Genomic DNA, 22,509 nt, shown 5'->3' with positions numbered 1-22,509 from the left:
TCAAATATCTCTCAAATTATAAATGTAATTGCTGTAAAAAGTCCAACGTTTTAAAATAGACACTAAATCTATAGCTGACTTTCAAAGAGGAGTATGAAATATCAGAGAAGCACCAAGATTATTCTTTTAATCACAAGAACAAGGCTTTTCCATACCAGCGTCTTTGAAGGCACCATTCTATCCACTTCAAATGGTCTCCTTCAATCCATGGGAGGGTTCATCTAGTCTCCCTCTTTATAGCTCAATTTAAAGAATCCTTCCTCCTTGAGTCTCAAATAATAATTCTTCTGACTTCCTTCTTTGAAAGAACATGCGCACACACACACGTCCATCTATGTTCCAGGTGCAGTTCCATTTCATCATATTTCTTTCCAAGCAAGTCTCTCCCACTTGGAACTACCTGGCCTCCAATGTCTGATCCGTCCTTTAGAACAGCAACTCCATCAGCACATAGCTTGTGTGAGGTCTAATACACAAGCATTTTGTTCTCAAGAATGCATAGCATGTGTTCCTCAAAACATGCTCTGGTGTTGGATTTGCCACTATCATCAACCACATAAAAGTCCATGTGGCAGGGCAAAGAATAACACTTCCATACAATGGAATCCTATACTGCTGTTAATTGGGTGGGGTCTTCCCTTAATTCACGGTGACCCAATGCATGACAAAAAGAAACACTGCCCGGTCCTGAGTCATCCTCATGACTGGTTATAGATCTCACTATTGTGACTCTAAGGGCTTTACTGTCTGATTTTTATATGATCATCACCAGGCCTTTCTTCATGGCTCATTTTAATTGTGGAAGTTTTGCTGCAATCTGTTCACCATCATGGTACAGCCATCAACATGGTTCTGCTGAAAAATCATTAATGATGGCTGCTAGTAAAAGTGTAGGGAACTCTGGTAGACTCATGTAAGAAGCTGCACTGCGATCCCAAAGGCATAGGGTTCAAATTCACCAGCTGCTCCACAGGAGGACGAGAAATCTTGGTGCAATTAACGGCCTCTGAAAACCCACTGGAGGGTCAGCCATGGGTCAGTTCTGACTCGATGATACTCAGTAACAACAGTCAAAGGTATCTATATAAAATAGAAAGTTGAGGGATTGCTGTTGTTACATATTGTCAAGTCAGAACTGACTCACAGCTAACCCTCTAGGTTTTCAGAGGCAGTGAATCTCACGGGAGAAGACTGTCCATCTTTATCCCGTGGAGAAGCGGGTAGATTGGAACCATGTTCCTTTGGGTTGGCAGTGCAACTCCTTTCCACTAAGCCACCAAAGTAGGATGGGAGATCTCCTCCCATGTAATTAACTCCCTCTCAAAACCCACCAGAGGGTCAGCTATGGGTCGCTTCCAACTCTACAGTATATAATGACAGGAAATAATATTTTAATTTCTGTCATTAAATTCACAATCTAGTGTTTTGGGTTTGTTTTTCTTTTTAACACTACATTTTCAATCATCTTTTCTCCATGTTCACAGGGTTTCCGGAGGCAAACTATTTAAGGATGAAAGTCATGCATGTGTTGAGGACTTCTGTTCATAGGGTCACTATGAGTCGCCTACGACTCGACGGCACTTAACAACAACAACAACATATTTTCACTGTATAGTTCCTAGAATAATTTTTCTTAATAGGCCAGAGGCATGAAGAAGTGGGATTTTAACTGCTCTTTGGTGTAGTCTCGAGGGAGTTGCACTGCTATCCCAGAGGGCATACCTTTCTGGTGGTTTCTCTCCACCAACAGCTTTACAGAGGAGAGAAGGACAGGCAATCTCCCTCTGTGTGATTTACAGCCTCGGAAAGGCCAACAAAAGGTCAGCTATTGGTTCCAACCCAATGGCAATGAACTTCAACAAGGGAAATCTTAGAGTTAGTGAGAGCAGGAGAACGGGATTCTGTGCATCCTTTAGAGGGTTCTGTCTCAGGTGTATGAGGGTTTAATACCATCAAAACAATTTGTGAGTATTCTTTTATGTGCATAAAAAGAGACAACAAGGATACACACAATGCTTATCACCTCTGAATAAGTAAGGAAATTACTCAAAATACATTTCCTCACTCGATTTTTATGTACCCATTTTCTTTTCTTAAAATTGAGATTTTAATGAAAGTTTACAGAGAACATGGATTTCCATTCATTCATTGTTGCACATTTTCCTCCCTGTCCATCCCCACCCCCATAGTGCCATTTTCTCTTTGGGGAAAAAAATTCTTTCATTCCACTACTGGGAATATACCCTAAAGAAACCAGAACTGCCACCCAAGCAGATATACGCACACCTATGTTTACTGCTGCATTGTATGTTCCTATTTTCTAAAATGTTATTTTAAAAAATATTTCTAAATAAATGTTATTTTTGTAAACAAGAAAGCTAAGCTTTATTGTAAATGGACGGATGCATGTGTATGTCTTAAATGAACAAGCACCTTAACTTCCTCCAACCTCCTTATTCCTTCCCCCCAAATGTATGTAAGTGCAAAAAGTCAAAACCCCTCAAAATAAGCAGAAACTGAACCAGTGAACTCAACAAACCCCACCTGGAAAATACAGTGCTGTTTGAAGAAATTCTTTTAAACTCCCTTAGCTTTCTGCTTCAGAAGATGTAAATCTTAGAGTAAATAAATCTTAGATGTAAATCTGCCAGTATTTTGTTCTATAGGGTAACGACAATGTGGGATTTCTAGATCTTTCCTTCAAGCTAAATATAATCGCAGCAAAATCTCCTAAACTCTCACTGTGGGAACAGATAAGGAAGGCCAGGGAAGAGAATGCTCTGCTATGGAGGAACTGCACCATCATCTTCCCGCACCTGATGCATCTCCTGTTAGAATCCACTATGAAAACGTGCCACAAACCATAAACCACCCTAACCTTTCACCACTAGGTGGGGATCTCGTGGCTTAGTAGTTTGTGATCGGACCTTTGTTCTTCCTCTAGAAAAGCAGGAGAAATTGGACTCTCAGTTCATCTGGGGGGAAAAAAAACAGAAGGCTTGAATTAAGCAAGTAAGCACTTTGTAACAAGTATTTTGCAGAAATAGCTATGCAGACATTGAAATGCTAACCAAAATTATTTACTTAAGTGAATTAGTCATGAATTCCTCTTCAAAATGAGAGCAAAACTCCAGCAGAGCTTTTACTGGTTTTTTAGTAGACATTTCTACAGAGTTCTGGAAGCGTATCCCATTGGGAACTGCACTGCTCATTCAAAGACTCACTGGCAGTTCAAACCCACCAGCCCCGCAGGACAAAGATGGGCAATCTCCTCCTGTGCGATTTACAGCCTCAGAAACCTACCGTAGGGTCTGTTTAGATTTCAGATTTTTTTTTTCTTCTTTCTTTGAGGTTTGGGAGTGTGTTACTTTAGAAAATGTGACTTCTTGGTCCTAGGGCCACTTATGTTGTGTTTGCAACCAGTCTAGGCTGGACAGCATCAGTCAGTCAAACGACATGTCCCAAAGTTCTGGGTGAGTATCAGTGGAAGCTACATTGGTGGCCAGCGGCTGGATGTGCAGCAGACATGCTATATCCAAGTGTCCCTGTACTGCCCTGCTCTTGTCTCTGTGGTCCCCGAATGAGGATCAGGCTGGACCTGAACTCCACCTTATTCAGAGCAGAAACTCTGTCAGAACAGGCGGAGGAAAAAACAACAAAACTGGTGAATCTGTTTCAAAATAATTTCTATGAGCCAAAACAGGCAGGGTCATAAATCATGATCTAGAATACAGCAGAAAACACCTGCAGTTTCCAAAGACTGTATTTCTACAACCACACGTATAAACTGTATGCTCCAATTATCATTGGGGGGGGGGCAATAATTTTAATAAAAGATTTCCTCTCTGAAGCCCTGTGCAAGTGAGTATCTGATAGCTTTTGAGTCACCAAGGGTCTGGTTTAAAGACAAAAGGCATCCAATTTACTATTTTCATAGGAAGACTTTCCAGTGGCACTTTAAGGAATGCCAAGGGTTTTGTTGTGACCACTGTGTCTGCCATTAGGGCAGTGAAACAGAAAATACCGGAGCCTCTCTTAAACCTGTGTATCACCATCGTGCACTCTCATCAATAGCGCCCAGGCTCACACCACAGGGAGGCCCTCGGGACACAGTGCATCTTATACAGGGTCAGTCTCTCTGCATGAAGGGAGAGTAGGCAGCAGACCTGCTTTAAACTATATTCCGCGTTCCTCCTTCACATCAACTGCCACTCTTCACTCTGATTTATTAGACAGGCTACGAAGCCCTTTCTTCACTTTGCTCTTTCTAGGCCTGAAGAGCCTATAGACCACCAACACAAACAAATGAGTATTTTGGAGGAAGTGCAAACAGGAAGTGTATCCTTGCCTCCTTAGAGGCGAAGATGGCAAAACTTTGCCTCACATACATACTTTAGGCCATGGTGTCAGGAGAGGTCAGTCCTCGGGGAGGAAAAAAATACCCTACCATGCTGGGGAAAGTGGAGGGGCACAGAAAGAGAGAAAGACCCTCACAGATGAAGTACAGCAACACATTCAACTATGGGCTTGAGCATGGTGGGAATTATGGAGAGGACACAAGAGAGACCCAGGTTCCAAGCCACTGTCCAGAGGTTCCTCATGAGCCACAGTCTACTGGACAGCACGTACCAACATGCCCTGCGCCTGAAAACTCAGTTGTTGTTATGTGCTGTCTAGTCACCTGCGACTCATAGTCGTGTGACCCTACACACAGCAGCTCTGAACCCTGCCCTGTCCTGAGCCAGTCTCATTGATTCTGACACACCAAACCCCCAGAGCCCCAGTCACTGTATCAATCCATCTCGTCTGGAGTCTTCCTCTCCTGTGTTGTCCCTCCATCCTTCCAAGCATGATATCCTTCTCCAAGGACCAGTCTCTCCTGGCCACATGCCCAAAGTATGTGAGACAAAGCTTCAAAATTCTAGCCTCGAAGGAGAAACTTGGTTTCACCCTCTCCAAGACAAACCTATTTGTGTTCTTGGCAGTCCATGGTATGTTCAAGATTTTTCTCTAGCACCCCAGCTCAAAGGTATCGATTCATCTTCTGTCATCCTTAGTCACTGTCCAGCTCTCTGATGCACAGCAAGTAACTGTGAAGACCATGGCCTGAATTAAGTGCACCTTAGTCTCTAGACTGACATTGTTGCTTTTCAGTACTCTGGAGAGGTTTCTGACAGTAGATTTTCCCAGCACTCGCTTCAGCAGTACATATACTAAAACTGGAACGATACAGAGAAGATTAGCATAGCCCCATGCAAGGAGGACACCCACATTGGTGAAAACTTGGTAAATCCATTAATATGTTGCCACAAATGTCAGCAAGTGTGTTTCTAAGCGCGGTCGACAATTTAAAAAGTGTGTGGCAACGTGTTAATTAACAATGAAATAAATTCATTGTCTTGTTAAACAATGAATCATCTTCTGAATAAGAAATTTGGTGGTTAGAAAGTTAAAAAGAAAAACAAATACCGAAAAGGAAAACATGCAAGATCCAAGTCATCCTGCTGGTACAATCATTAAAGAAAACAGCTGCGAACCAGGCCAGGGGTTTGAACCCACTAGCTATTCCACAGAAGACAAGTGGTGCTAACGTGCTACCAGTGAGACGCCGGCCTTAAAACCCCTCAAGGGGATTGATCCTACAGAGTCTCTATGAGTCAAAATTGGCACAAAGGTGCACAAACCTTCTTACCAAAGGAGTCCCTTTTTGGTACAAATGGCTACAGGGCGCAGGTATTAACCAAGACATTGGAAGTTCAAGCCCACTCAGAGGCACCCAGGGAGACAAGCCTGATGACCTTCAAAAAAGATATTAAAGTCACCATGTTGTTGTTGTTGTGTGTTACAGAGTCAGAACTGATCCATAGCTGTCCCTCCAGTGAGTTTTCAGAGCAGTAAATCACATGGAAAGAGAGTGGCCACCCTTCTCCTATGGAGCAGCTGTGGATTTGATCCACAAACTTTTGCAAAATGGTTTTCATTTTCAGCAATCACACCTGGGCTGACTTCAGTGGAAGACTTTCCCATCCCTATGTAGCAACCTGCTGTCTGTTTACGAGTACCTATATATATACACATATATATATCATGTCTTCCCTTATTAACTTCCTATTTCTTGAAGGCAAAAGTCGCATGATCATCTTCCATCTATTTCCATAGCTAGCATCTGTCAGAGTCTTGAGAAATGCTTGAAAGCATTTTCACATGTTTTTATTCTCTGCTTAGTACCTCATTTTAAATAAGTCAATGTTCTCCTCTTGGTTGACCAAACCTTATGAGTCCTACCTATGAGTTTATGTAGGGAGTGGTAGTCCTTCCAAAATTATTTTCACTTTTACACTAATACAGCATACACAGCTTTCCTGGTTACAGCTAAAGCAACTTTTCTGATACTGAAGAAGCCAAGGTGCCAGAGAAGTCACTGTGGAGGGTCTCAGAACTGGGAAGAGCCCACCACTAACAAGGAGATTGTCACACACATGAATCATGCACAGAACAAACAAAAGAAGATAATCGTACATGGATACAACTTCTCTGCTGGAGCCTATTCTACAATTAAACAAGAAATAGGGCTAGGACAGGACCCATAACAGTAACTCTTTATGAATTGTTTTGTTTGTTTTCAAACTTGAACTCTGTCAGCAAAATAAGTCTTTATTTTTAGAAAGCGTCCAATCCTTTTATATCTGTATTAAGATTTAAATTAGAGCACTGAATATGCAAACCTCTGCTGTATAATCATTTCAGAAAGCAGAAACGAGTGCTGCTAATCCTGTGTTCTTGAGATTTTTGAAGAGTCTTCCTGGAGCAGAGCCACCGGAAGTGATGAGTTGCGTCAGAATGTATTCAGCATGTAGGTAATTTGCAAAATTATAAATCTAAGTTACCAAAAAAAAATAGAGAACATAAATGTTTTCTTATTTCTGAGATGGCAGATTTATGCTCTGTTTTGAGATAATAAATCAATCTCTGGATGATCTTAGCTACCCAGAAATAAAAGGGCATAGAACTGACAATAAAAAAATAACGTGACCTATCTCATTTTCCCCCTACCACTGCCCTCACAAAACTGTAAGGAAACACATTTAACAAAATGTTCTGACTGGGAAATAAAAGCCAGACTCGGGAATTTATTGCTCAATTAATTCTACTGCTAGTAACTTTACCACCTTGACAAGGATAGCTAATGGGCTTACAACATAAATGCTACTTAACACTGACTTAAATACCTTAATGTGTCTAGACAAACAAATTGATCACACACAGTCCCCATCATCCATTAACAGTGACCCTAATGATTGTATCTTTCTCTCCCAGCTGACCATAAAGTAGGCTGTGAATTGCTTTAGCACGCGAACAGTGTAATACAGGTTTTTGAACTATTACCTCTCAGGTTAGCACTAAGATTTTTCTTTCTTTTCTTACTTTTTTTAATCACAACTACCACTTAGGTAAATTTTTTTCCTGTATCATTACTGAAGCATATGCAAGTCTGAAAATCTGTGAGATTAGTTTTTAAGGATGGGGGATATTTAAACCAAAATAAGCCAGCTGGATGCTTTTTGGCTTGTCTAATTTGTTTTTATGATTTCCAAAGCATTTTAAAATTGTCTGTGAAGACTGAAGGAAAAGGATGGTGAATCAGGACAAGCAGACTATCAACCTACTGCCCCCAGGAGCTCTGATGGGGAGCTGTGTTGCTAATATAAAGATGGTGCCGCCCTGGGAGCTGGAGTCCACTAGGGGCACCTGAGCAGAAAAGTGGACAATCTCTTCCTGCGCGATCCACAGCCCTGAAAACCCACTGCAGGCTCAGCTATGAGTCTGTAGACTTGACAGCAATGTGTGCTCATGGATAACAGAGCTGAAAATTAGAAGCATTGTCTCCTGGGCAGTAAACCTGATGTCAATACCAGACACCGAGGGGTTACTGCAGGACGAAGGTGGTTTCTTTGGGGTTCCAGTGGGCCTGCCTTTGTTTCTTCTTGCTCCCTCCTGCTTTTTGGCTATAAACAGTGCCTTCAAGGGGCATATAGTGATGTTCCGCCCCAGGTGCATGCCCCAGTGAGCTTACCAGCTTGCCTAGGCAGCGAGCAGCTCATCATACCCCCTCCCTGCACACAGACTCCGGATACCCCAGATCTCACACTGTTCAGCCAGCAAGCCCACCCATATCACCCAAATACCCAGGTTTCTATCCCATCTCTATCCCCTAGTCAGTCTCAACTACTTAGAATCTTCCTGGGCTTGGCTGTTTGCTCGACCACAGTGGACAACTCAGCCCCCCACCCCGCTATGCAATGGGCCACAACCATGCCTTCTCCAGTGAGGTCAGAACCCCAGTCTTGGGGGCTAGGCCTCACTCTTTTAGTTTGTTCCTTTCTTGGGTGTTCTCCCTCAGCCTACTAAAATATTGTTTAAGATTAATCTGGAATACTATGCACCATGCAGGAGCAATGATTTTGTAAATTATTACCTAACTTGGGAGGGACTGGAGAGCATTATTGCTGAGTGAACTGAGTCCCACAAGGACAAATGTTGTATAAAACCATTATTGTAGAATGAGTATAAGGATTCAGGAGGGGTAGGAGAATTTGGAAGCAGAGGGATGTGGATGTGCAGGGGGAGGGAGGGATTAATCATTGGGTTGTACAATTTGAAGGGGGAGGGTGCGGGAAATGGAAAAATTTGTTCAAATTTGTATTCGAATTTTGTAAATAAACTAGTAGAAAAGAAAAAATCCTGATGGTGGGTAAATCTCCTGTTAAAGGAAACCATTTTTTTTTTTTGCTCAAACTACTGTGTGGGTTTTGTTCATGACTAGACGCTTGTTTCACATGGTTGACACAGCCACTCAGTGTGTGTGTGGGACCCCAGGGTCTGTAATGAGGTTGTAATAACCTGAGCATTCCTGTGTGGTTCTCCAGCCCCGGATTTAGAATCCAGACACAGAAAGTACTTCTGCACAATTGCATTCCCTACTAATGACCATTCTCACCCATCCCGATGCTGCTACTAACCAGGAACACGACATCCTCTGATACAGCATGAAGAAAGCAGCTAACAGCAGCACCGTCTATTGCTTAAACTGACAAAACTATCCACCTACCTCTTTGATATAAGAGAAGACCCACGCAGACACTTAAAAGTGTTGCTTCGGGCATATGAAAAGTAAGATGTCAAAGTGATTCTTAGATCTAAAACAAGTTTTCATCGTAAATGCAAAGCAATCCAAATTCAGATATGATGCCTCTAACAGTTTCTGAAATATTAATACTTGCCACAATTACATTCTGCTTCAATAAAACTAAGATACTGGGTGAAATTAGGAAACTATTAACTAAAATATATGTATAAAACCAAGCAAGGGTACTGGTTCAAATCGCAGAGAGAAAGACGGGCAATTTTGTCCTCTCTGCCACTCTGAGCCTTTGGAAATCTGCTGGGGGGTCAGCCAGGCATCAGCTCAGACTGGACAACAAAAGAGTGAATGAGTAACACTCTTTCATACCCCTCTATGAAGCAGCTCTGTAATACGATGTTTTGGAATCATGTTAAAATGCTGCCTATGAGGGATTCATGTTGATGCAACCCAATTACTCATCTTTAACTTGGCAATGACCTGAGAAAAGGCCAACAGTAGGAAGCTGTATATCAGTGAGTCTCCACAAAGCAACAGGAGCACACTGGAGTTCAGTGGCAGAATTCTCCTCTTCCATGCAGGATACCTGGGTTTTATTCCAACCAACATACCTCATGGGATATACTGGCATGATCTACATATAACTAATAGAGGGATGCCATGGGAGGAGGCAGAATTGTGTCCCTCCCTGTGCGTGGGGTCAACACGAGCCAGGCCAACTAGGCAGTACTGAACAACTTGACTCACTGCCATCAAGGGAGAGCCAACTCGCAGCTGACCCTCCAGCAGGCTTTTGGAGACCGTGAATTACATGGGAGGAGTTTGGCCATCTTTCTTCCTTGGACGCCAGCAGATTTGAATGGCCAGAAAAGTTCAGCCTTTGGGTTATCAGTACAGCGCCCTACAACCTAGCCATCAGAGTTCCTGAACAATATTCCTTACTCACCAAAAAGTAGAAAGCAAGAAGCCCATTCCTGTGCTCATCTATTTCCTCTGTACAGAAGAGCATTGCACTTAGTGCACTTAACCTTGTTCAGTTCTCACACTGAAGGTGATCTGGGTGTATGCGATCCAGGTCATTATATCATCTGTATATTAACCATAGCACAACTTGGTATTTCTGTAAAAAGTTCACTGTAAACTACAGTATACCTACTTTACCAAGCAGTTTCACAGAAAACACTATGGCCAAGAATTCTTGAGCTTCAAAAAAGAATCATCTTGAGTCCTTTTAAAAATTCAGGTTTGAGGAGCTGCTTTTACCTGATGTGAGGTGACACTGAACCAACTTTAATAACCTTACGTAAAATGGATGGAAACCTTGGCGACTCTGCTCATTTCGCACACCCTCCGCTATATTTATGCCTGTCATGCATCAATCCACTTCAGTGAGGGTCTTCCTCTATTTTTCTGACCCTTGACCTTTTCAAGAATGTTACCCTTTTCCCAGGACGGGCCCCTCCTGACAATATGTCCAAAGTATGTGAGATAAAGCCACACACCAATTCCTTCTAATGATCACTCAGGCTGCATTTCTTCCAGGACAGCTCTATTGTACAGTCTTTGATATGGGTTTCATCTGAACCTCAAGAAAATAAGAATATTTCCCAACAAAACAATAGGTAGCATCATGATAGATGGAGAAGAGCTAGAATTTAACAATTGTTTCCTCCTTCTTGCATCCACAATCAACACCACTGGCTCCAGCAGTCAGGAATGAAATTAAAAGTTGTAGAGTATTGGGAAGGTCAGCTGTCAGGAGCTTTCTGAAAGCACTAAAGAGCAATGATGTCAGTGTGAGGACTAAGGTGCACCTGATCCAAACAATAATAATTTCAATTCATCACAGCTAAAAGTTGGACAATGAATATGGATGACAGATAAAGAATTGATGTCTTTGAGATGTGGTGTTATAGAAGTGCACTGACTATTCCATGGATCACAAAAAGGACAAATCTTGGAAAAGGTACAGTCAGGGTCCTGCTTGGGTGCAAGGATAGTGAAACTTTATCCTTTATCCTTTGGGCACATTATTAGCAAAGACCAGACGTTGGGAAAGAACACCATGCTTTGGAAGGTGAAGGCTCAGTGAAAGAAGGGAAGAACTTCAAAGAGATGGATTTACACAGAGACTTTAACAGTGGGCTCCAGTTTCCCAGAGATGTTCTGAATGGCGCAGGATAGGGCATGGTTCAGATCCTTTTTTCATGAGATCACTGTGATTTATACTCAATGATACTTAAAAACAAGTCCAGTTTAGTGGTAGTGGTGGTGGTGGTGGTAGTAGTTGTGGCAGTCAAGTGGGTTTTGAAAGTCCGGTGGGTTTTGAGAGACAGTAAGTAAATTACACAGGAGCTTGCCCACCCTTTTCCTACAGAGCAGCTGCTAAATTGGAACCACAAGCCTCTGGGATTACAGCACCGTTTCTTACCAGTAGTTCATTCCAGAAAAGGATCTTTTTAGCAAGTACTCCAGAAGATTTGGAGCAAATGACCTGCAAGTCATCCTCTGAAAAATGCTATTTTAGACCAATTTGGCTGTTCCTACCCATCCTGCATCTCCTTCTATCATCTAGCTAACTACTAGATATTAGCAATTTGTACATACCATGTTTATAGTGACTACAAGTGAAAGAAAAGCCTTCTGCACAGATGAAAAACCTGTCAGCATCTATGTCACACTCTGGTAAGCACAAAGAATAAGGGCCAGTTTCGAGCAATGAAGAGTGAGGTAGAACTCTAACAAGACAGCCAGGCATCAATTTCCCCACATATGCTACAAGCTGACATAACTGCACTCAGTTCTCCAGGAACATCAGACAGACCGGGACTGTCCCATTGGATCATGAGGAAGCTCACAGACCATTCTGCTAGTTAGTAGCACATTATTTCTGTCCCAAGTCACCAAATCCTGTCTACCTCTATATCCTTACCAGTACAAAAACATGGCTAAAAATGACCTTGGAATATCCTGCTAAAGACATCACAACTATCATAACAGGGATTTTAAAATGCAGCTACCATTTAAAGAAACAATGCAGCTGCTACTAAAAAAAAAGTTCACTCAAGGTGATTTTGAACTTCCAAAAGATGCTGTGGTATTCTTCCATATTATGTTGCTCCTGTGTACTGTTGAGTTGGAAGTAACTCATGAGTTTTAATAGGCAATAAATCACATGGCAAGAAAATGACTCACCTTTCTCCTATGGATAAGCGTGTGGATTCGAACCGAACATCTCTGTGCTGGCAGTACAATTATTTACCACTAAGTCACCAGAGGCGATTAAAACTGTCAACAGCTTCATCTTGCTTGTATCCACAACTCACATCCTTGGTACCAGCAGTCAGGAAATAAGATGCATTGCACAGGGAAAATCTGTAGTTAGGGACCTCTCCAGATTATTGAAGAGTAATGATGTCAGCTTGAGGACTAAGGTGCACCAGACTCAGGCCAAAGTCTTTCTGATCGCTGGCATTTGAGAGCTGGACAATGAATAAGTATGACAGAAGAATTGATGCCTTTGAGCTGTGGTGATGGAGAAGAGCACTGAACATCTCATGGACGGCCAAGAGAACACACAAATGTGTCCCAGAGAAAGTGCAGGCAGAGTGCTCTTTGGAGGCATATAGAATAATGAGGCTTTACCTCACATACTTTGGGCATGCTGCTAGGAGGGGGTATTTTTTGGATAAGGACATGATGCTGGGAAGGGAAGAGAGTCAGCGAAGGAGAGGAAGACCATCAATCCGGTGGGCTGACATGGTGACAGACACAATGGGCTCTTGTGCGTCAGGAAGTGTGAGGATGGCGCAGGATAGAACAGAGTTCACATCTTTTGTTCATAGCATCGCTATGAGTCATGTTCTTCTCAATGTCAGCTAACAACAATAAGAAACCTACTAGAGCTCCCTTTCCATATTATAATACCATTTTCATGTCTGTTATCATCTTTTAATGCTATTTATTTGAAAAGGAATTTAGACCATTCACAAGTCAAGGGGTAACTTTAAAGCTTAAGATAATAAAGCAATGAACAGAAAGTTTATCTAAATCAATCCTTTTGTTTTTTAAATCCACTAATCTGTAATTCAAAGATTAAGCCCGAACATTTGAAAACAAAATAAAAAAAGCACAGGAGATACTATAATAGTTTTAAGAAACCAATCAAAACAAAACAGCAACAACAAATAGTAACCCATCACAAAAATCCTTACCACCAGGCCAATAGGCAACATCATGATATATGCAGAAAACACTGAAATTGTCTGATTGCATGCTGCTTGGATCCACAGTCAACTCCCAAAAGGGAGTTAAAATACCAGTAGTCAAGAGACAAGGAGAAGTAGAGCACTGGGAAAGTCGGCTGTCAGGGATTATTCCAATGATCTGAAGAGGAATTATGTCAGTTTAAAGACGATATGCACCTGACTCAATGCTCAGTCTTTCCAATCACCTCTTATGCATCTGAGAGCTGGACAATGAATAAGGATGACAGAAGAATTGATGCATTTGAGTTGTGGTGATGAAGAGTGCTGAATAACCCATGGACAGTCAAAAGATCAAAGAGATGTGCTCAGGAAAGAGTACAAGGGCACTCGTCTCACATATTTTGGACATGCTGTTTGGAGAGTGTATTTCTTGGAGAGGGACTGCATGCTTAGGAGGAAGGTGAGTTAAATCTGAGAGGATGACCTTCAAAGAGATGAACTGACCCAGTGTCTGTGGCAATGGGCTCAAATGTGCTGGAGATGTTAAGGCTGGTGCAGGATAGAACAGGGTTCAGATCTGTTGTTCAAAAGGTCACTATGAGTCATTCTCAACTCGATGACACTTTACAGTATTAATTAATGGTATAGTTATTTCTAAAGCAAGAAGACTTTCCTATAATGAACTTAATCCAAAAAAGTTAATTGTTCTGTTAACACGTTCTATCCATTTTCTTTAATCTCTCAAAATTTGGTTTGTCGATTATCTCTAGTAACTCACAGTAAAGAGTCCAATTCTTGTCACTTTGTATTTAATAAGGAACATGGCAGAAGAAGCTATAATGGCAACACTTTCCATTGTTCATCTACTCACTAAAGCACTTTTTAAGCTGTGCAGCCAGCTTTACATATTTTTAAATGTTCTTATCTTAGAAGTGCAAACAAATTAGGTCTTTATCAGATTGAGCCTCTTCTGACCCTCACTGTGAGATTAAGTCAATACTTGCATTTATGTGTTTTTCTTCTCTTCCCACTCCCAATTAAAAAAAAAAAAAACTTACAGCAAAATCATGGAAAAGAACAAATACTTTAATTTTCTATGCAAGTTCAATTTTTAGATTTAATTATATGAACAGCCCACAGTAATTATATCGCTTAATTGTGCTAATTTGTAATAATTACATTTAAGTCTTTGCTAAAATGCTGCTGTGAAATTATATAACTCATCATTTCAAACTGTTTATGGCCATAAAAGGAGTGTTTATTGTTCCCTAGTCAAAACCATTCAAAAACACTATCACTGGTAAATTACCTTGTTTATTTATGTGAAAAGACATTCAAATACCAAAATGTCCTTAACAAATGGACTTTATCATCATCACAGTGGACTAAAGTAAGCTGCTAGAAATGCATGAAGGAAGAAGTCCCCAGAAGCCTGTGAAGAGGCAGGATGGCCATGTCACTGTATCAAGAATTGTACAACTAGGAAGGACACCAATGTTCTCACAATTTCTTTTCAAAGCTGTACTTGGTAACACGATTTGTAATGACGCCTATATAAGACCATAGGCACTGGAAAGTGCATCCTAATAAACAGTGCTTGGCCTAGTGGTAAGAAGCCGCGCTGCAATCCCTAAGTCCAGCAGTTTGAATCCAATAGCTGCTCCATGGAAGAAGGATGAGCAATCCCCTCCCATGAGATTAACTTCCTCAAAACACCCACCAGCTGTGGGTCGGTTACGACACAAAGGTGCACAACCAATGGATGTACTAGCTTCAAGTAGCTATTCAAAGATTTCTCTTAAATTATTAATTAGCTTGTAATTCCATAAAATTATTAACAAGGTAAAAGTTTTCAAGAAATTATTATTTCCACTAGTTGAGTGTTTTTTTTTTAGTTTTTTTTTAATTCATTTATCTGGGTATAGGAATGTGGAAGTAATACTGATTACAATATCCCCATTTCTGATGTGGAAAAACTGAGGCTGAGGTAAAGCTAAGTTGGCCTAGGCCTTACCACTCACACGGAGAATTGGACTCCAAAGTCCTTAAAATAGATCTACCTAGTCTTCTTCTCAACTGATGCTTTTAATAAGAATTTTGAAAATAAAGGTAGGGACTCAAACAGTTTTTTTAGATAGTAACAAAATTATTAAGTAAAATCTTGAAGAGATAGAAATATGTGTGGAGAATTATACGTCACTAACCTTTCGGCAAAGTGATGTCATTGTACTGTGTTTGTTTATGTAATAGGAGAACGTAAATTTTGTTTGACTAAATTTTGCTGTGGAATGCTTACAATTACTTCTGAATTCTGTGAGGCCTAACACAAATGCAAATTTTTGAAACATCAGCGTGAATTACTCTAAACATCATCTTGATTACACCACTATAATTATAAGACTGTCAGGAAAAAGTAAAATCTGTAATACAGTCAGCAAACCATAATTACATAACCTGTAAGCAAAGACTGGTTTCTAGCAGTCTAAAGGACTTTAAAAAAAATAATGATACCTATAATAGTAAGATCAGGGGATGCTCGTGTTTCAATCGGGAAAACACAAAAAATATAAAAAATTACATTTGTACTGTTTTTGTATGAGAAGTCCAAAATTTCAGAAATGAATGCCTTTGTCTTTAACTGTCACCATGTCCATGTCAGAACAGACCCTTAGCTGACCATCCAGCAGGTTTTCAGGAGGTGGTAAATTGCATGAAAGGAGGTTGTCCATCTTCCCTCTCACAGAGGTGCTGGAGGATTTGAACCAGAAACGTTCCCTCTTTGCAACAGCTGTGCAATTCCCTACAGACAATATCACGATAGCTCCATAAATGTGTGACAAGTTGATTTTGTGATATGTCATTGAGTCGACTGTGACTCATAGTAACTCTATGAACAACAGACCTAAAAATTGTCCTAAGCTGTGCAGTTCTCATCAAATCTGACATATTTGAGCCTGTTGCTGCAGGTACTGTCTACCCATCTTGTGAAGGGTCTTCCTTCCTCTCTACCTTTCTAAGCATGATGTCCCTCTCCAAGGAACAGCTTCTCCCAGCAACATGTCCAAAGTATGAGAGATGAAACTTCACCACCTTTGCCTCCAAGGAGCATTCTGGCTGCACTTTCCCCAAAACATATCTGTTTGTTCTTTTGGCAGTCCATGGGATGTTCAGTACTCTTCTCTAACACCTCAACTCAAAGGTAATCAATTCTTCTATTTATTCATTGTCCAGCTCTCAGCAGCACAGCAAGTAATTGCAAAGACCATGGCCTCAATCATATGTGCCTCAGTCTTGACATCACTGGTCTTCAGTATCTTTGAGAGACCTCTCATAGCAGACTTGCCCAATGCAATGCATCTCCTGACCTCCTGACTGCTGGTACCAAGGTTGTTGAGTGTTGATCCAAGAAAGAGGAAATCCTTGACAACTTCAATCCTTTCTCCACCTATCATGAGGTTGCCTACTAGCCCAGTGGTGAGGACTTTTGCCTCTTTGATGTTGAGAGGTAATGCATATGGAACACTGTAATCTTTGATCTTCTGCCACACGCCTCTGCATAATGTAGGTTGTTAATGAGCGCTTTAATAAAGGAGCTTTTTTAAAATAATAAAAATTTCTTATAATGTTTTTCATTGTTGAATATTTTCTCCCCTTAAACCTCCCCATCCATCCTGAAATGCACAAAAAAAGGAGTTTCTTAATATTGTGAGAGCCCATACACATTCTGTGAGAAATCCTGGGTGTCGACTGGCAGATATACAAGATAATAGGATCAAGGGGATGCTGATTTTTAACTAGAAGTAGCTGGCTACCTTGAAAATCTCTTACCATAAAACGAACAACTTCTTCTAGAAATGTTTAAAGAGATGGAGAAGCGGCTAGGAGTTTGATGAGATCTGTCATCAACACTTTCCTCTGGGAGACTGGGTAAAAATCCAATCGTAAGCAAGAGAAAGCCACACATGTTTAATGATTACTGTGACAGACTAGCTAAAACCATTGTCATATATTCAGAGTTTCTCTGAAGGTGAACTGGATCTGAGGTTGCTTTTGACTCCGACGTTTCTCAATAATTGCTGCCCGGTGGTTGCCAATCTTGGTAAGCAGCAACCCCTCAAGTGGAGGACCACCTATGAGACAGAACTCATTATTCTTCCTTATGAGCTTACCAAAACATTAGAACAAAGGACACAACCTAAACAAAATTGACTTAAATACCCAGATGCAGCGTATAAAGTCAATGTTGTTACACTTACAGCAACTTAAGTTTAACTTCAACTCTAAATCTTAGAGCTGCATGAAGAGGCTCCAAGGAACACCCAGGGAATTTCCAATAGTGGCATTTAATTCTCAAGAAGAAATTGCTTCTAAAATTAATAGAGAAACTTGTAATTTTTAATTACTCTCTCAACTCTTAACCTCTCAGTTTTATAAAAGCTTCTACCCCAGAGTACCAAAAACTCTAAGGTGGTGAAAACTACAAATCAAAGAACAAATTTTAACTCATCTCAGCTGATCTGTATTTCTTTTAGACCCATTAGAGGTGTCATCCTTTCTTTCTTAATAAAGATTCTGCAACACTTCTAATTGCTAGGTATCTAGTATCAAAATGTACATAATGTGAAAAAATGTTTTTAGAACTCCCTGAGGTACACACAGGAAAGAAAGAGAAGCCAATGAGGCTTTTCTTTTTACCTCCATGCTTTAAATTTACTTAACTCACAGGAAAATTCCCTGTTCCTTCTTCATTTGCTGATGTGAACTTCCATTTCAGAAGTTCTTTGGACTATAACCTCCACTGATTTGAATCATATTTTGTTTGCAGACCTTGTTAATACCCAAATCAATATCTCAATGCTGCAGAGGGCCAAGGAGTATAGTATGCAATATGGATTGATGCTCAACTAGGAAAATAAAGATCCTCACCACTGAGCCAATTGGCAGCATCATGATAGATGGAAAATAGACTGTGATTGATAATTTCAGATTGGTTGGTTTCACATTCAACACCCTTGGCACCAGAAGTCTAGAAATCAAAAGGCAAATTACATTAGGAAAATGTGCTATCAGGGAACTCTTCAGGGTGCTAAAGAGCAACGATGTCAGTCTACAGACTAGGGTGTGGGTGACTGAGGCCATGGTCCTTGCAATTACTTACTGTGCATCAGAGAGCTTGACAATGACTAAACATAACAGAATAATTGATGCCTTTGAGTTTTGGTGCTGAAGAAGAGTATTGAATAGAGTATGGACTGCCAAGAGAACTAATAGGTCTGCCTTGGAAAGAGTGAAACCTGCTCTCTGGAGGCAAGAATTTTGAAGCTCTGGCTCACATACTTTGGGCATGTTACCAGGAGGGACCAGTCCTTGGAGAAGAACATGCTTGCAAGAGTGGAGGAAAAACGCTGGAGAGAAAGACCCTGGAGATGGACTGACACAGTGACTAGGGTATTGGGGGCAGGTGTGGCAAAGAGGGTGAGACTGGCTCAGGATAGAGCAGGGTTCAGAGCTGTTGTGCAAAGTGTCATTATGGCACATAACAACAACCACCACCACAAAAATATCAGTATCCTTTGAAGATGAAGGCTGTCTAGGCATCACGGTTAAAAGTCTGATAATACCCTGGCACTACCTCTCCTTGTAATACTAGTCTATTCCTTCTCTGCATGTACTCAAAACTCAAACTGCCATCAATTACTCAGAATCAACTCATAGCTAAACCTCCAGCAGGATATTTTAAGCTATAAATCACATGGGAAGAGACTGTATGTTATTTCTCCCACAGAATGGGATTTCAATTGCCAGAAGTGTGGTCTGTGGTTTAGCAATCCAGCTCCTTACAGTTATATACACTTACACATCCACATTTATACTTCTAAGTGTTTCCATAAATAGATGTATCTATGTATATGTACATATATGCACGTGCGCACGTGTGCAGACACACATACACACACACACACACACACACACACACACGGAAAAGCCTGACAACAAGAATGAACATTTATACACAATGAAAAATAGAGATTCCCTGGTTCCTAGTATTTCTCAAGTTCTCATTTACTTTTATCCAATATACTACCCAAGATTATACACTTTATGAAGATAGATTTTTGCAGCAGTTTTTTTCCAGTAATTTTTTTTCACCCAGATAGTGAACACTTGTTTGCCTTCACAGAAGAAGCTCAACAACTAATAAGGACTGTCCTGCCACAAGGTGTTACATTCCCTATCTTTCTCAGATGTAACTATTGATTATAAAAAAGATAAGAGACTTATCCTGTTCCTATTTTTTTAAAAAGATAAAGGCAAATAAGGATTTTAGATTTGTTGCTACTGAAAAATTTAATTATGAGTCTTTTCTTTGAAATCACAACTCTGCAGATATTTAACACGTTGCCGCAAATGACGGCAAATGTATTTCTTAGCACGGTCTTCACAAATTAAAAAGTGTGCAGCAATGTGTTAAAGAACTCAGATGTTTTATCACTTTCAACAAGCTGCAGATGGCCAAAAATAGGGTGGAAATCTGAGACCTATTGCACCACCACTAGACTCAGTTGCTAGAACTGCTAATCTGAGTGACATCACTATGGACAGAACTTAAAGAAACTTTCTTTTAAAAAAAATAAATTTTACTTTGTTATTTTAATGAACACTTACAGACAAGTTAGAATTTTATTCATTCTTTGTTGCATATTTGACCCCCTTGCTGCCCTCCCTTTCCCCTCTCCCAGTTCACGTGTTTTTTTAAGTATTCACTCATTGTTGAACAATAATTTACCCCCAGGCCCTGGCCTCTGGTGATGCTATATCTCTTATTCTGGGCTGTTGTCATACATATAATTCCTAATCATATATTCATTTTAGACAGTTCTTTCATCTTTTCCAACTATCTTGATGTTTATGTCCCCCCAACCTGTCTTAATTATTCTGAATTCCTCTCTAACATTAACACATTTATTTTTTTTTTTAGGATTTTTTTTTCTATAATTATATTTTATTAATTTTCATAAACATTTACAGAGATTTTGGGCTTCCACTCATTCATTGTTGCACTAGTCTTTTTAAGTTCCTTCTATGATCTATCTCCAATATTACATTATGCACTATGTCTCAGAACCAAGCCATGTTATCACACGACTTTGCTTTGTGACAATCTCCACCCCATAAATATTTAGATCTGAACAGCTCTTCTTGTTCTGACAAGATTAAAAGACACTCCTATTTACAACTCTGATTTCGTTCTATCTGTGGATGAATCTTACAATAAACTCAATTCCACCCGATTCTCATTACCAGAAAGTATATACTGTCACCACTCGAACATAAAGCCTACAAAATGATCCTCTCCATGAAGTTAACTTTGGGACAAGAAGTTGAACTAAGTACATTGACAAGAGTTTCCCAACTGATCTGGACAATATTGTTGTCTGTTGTTATGACGACTGAGTGAGAAACAACTCACAGCTGGCCCTCTAGTGGATTTCCGGAAGCTGTAAACCACACAGGAGACTGTCCAGCTTCTGGAAATAGAAATGTTGTCTCAAGCCTTCTGAAACGGCCATTTTTAAAGGACCTTTTATGAGGACTTCACAGAAATCCTTTTGCTCCCATCTGAGATTATTGTAAGAAAAAAAATCCAGATTCATCAACCTAAAGATACTCCTCAAACTGAGGACATTAAAGAAATGAACTAGCTGAATCTGCTGCCAAGATATCTCTCTGCCTTTGAGGTTATCTACCACTCCTCTGACTACATTTTGTTTAGGAGGAGGGAAGGGACAAGGAGACAAATGACAAGTCTTTTTTAAAAGGTATCTTCATGAATGATGAGACAGACCTATAAGCAGATACAAAGTTTTCCTATGTTGCTATTAAATGCTACTGATTCAGTTCTGACTCATGGTGATCTTATGCACAACAAAAGGAAATACTGTGTGGTTCTGTGTCAATGTCACAATCTTTGCAACATTTGAGAGTACTCACTGATGCAGCCACAATGTCAATCTATCTCGCTGAAGTGTCTTTTCCAAGTATGAGTTCTTTGTCCACAGTGTACTTCAAAATGTGGCTACTGAATTGATAGTCAAGCCTGGAAAGACTTAGATTATAGTCACTAACTTATGGTTTAGCCCACAGGATAAGATGGTTCTGACCCATTCTTTACATAAACCGCATTGTTAATAAATGTGCATCAGAATATTCATTTGAACGTAAAGAAACAAACAGTTGTACATATGGAAAGATACTGCTGGAGTGATTTTACTGGACATCTAATTGTCTGGCTTATTGATCCTCCATACCATCTTCCATACGCTCCCTGATACTACCACTACCAGCGACCATGACCTTTGTGAAAGCTATGATGAATAAGATTCCATAATACCAGAGAGTTTATTAATTAACAAAAATCCAATGGAAATAAGTATTTAGTATTTGATTAGCCATCAGCTCAAAATATTATCAGCATTCAGAAGTTAATGAAGACAAATAATTCTACAGTTAATTTTTATCTTGCTTACAAGCTCCATGTTAGAAAAACAGAAAAAAACCAGCAGGAAAAATACCTGAAGAAAAACAGGGTTAACAATGAAATGTAATTTTAAAAAGAAAAATCTTGGCAGAGTTCATGAGAATCACTGGACTCTGACAAAAAATAAACAACTGAATTTATACAAGATCATGAAATTCTTAGCTCTTAATTATCAGTCATTGACAGAAAAATAAGTAAAATGTCCTTTGAACGCTCTGAAAACAGTTCAAATTGAAATAATTTTGCTTAATAACTTATGAAGTTCCTGTTAATGAAAAATGGAGTTCTACTTTCTCAAATGTTAAGTTTTACTTAAAATTTAAAGGAATCTTTTCATTATATCAACTAGCATGTCCCCCAGAATTCAATCTTTATCAAGCAGAAACTGATGATTATATAATATCTTAATTACATAACATAGTTGTATTTTAGGAAACCAAACATTTCCATTTGCCTCAGTCTCCCTCTCTATAAAACAGGGATAATAATTTCTACCTAAAAAACCCAAATTTTGGAAGCAGGAAGTGGCATTCATGTCCTAAACAGCCTGCCTCTGGAAACCCTATGAACTTGGAAAAATGATGAAAGTTACATAAGTGTTCAGGTCTTTCACTCATAGG

General features: G+C 40.0%; 1 protein-coding gene across 2 annotated transcripts in view; it reads right to left on the bottom strand.

The window, feature by feature from the left end:
* Positions 1–22,509, bottom strand: part of CADPS2 (Ca++-dependent secretion activator 2) — a 637,557-nt gene that overhangs the window by 540,956 nt on the left and 74,092 nt on the right. The gene's annotated exons all lie outside the window — the stretch shown is intronic.

Source organism: Elephantulus edwardii, unplaced genomic scaffold, assembly GCF_000299155.1.
Source record: "Elephantulus edwardii isolate Elephantulus edwardi_28Jun2011 unplaced genomic scaffold, EleEdw1.0 scaffold00345, whole genome shotgun sequence".
Classification (NCBI taxonomy): Eukaryota; Metazoa; Chordata; class Mammalia; order Macroscelidea; family Macroscelididae; genus Elephantulus; species Elephantulus edwardii.
The sequence above is the reverse complement of the archived record's forward strand: the minus strand, read 5'-3'. Positions and strand labels throughout refer to the sequence as shown.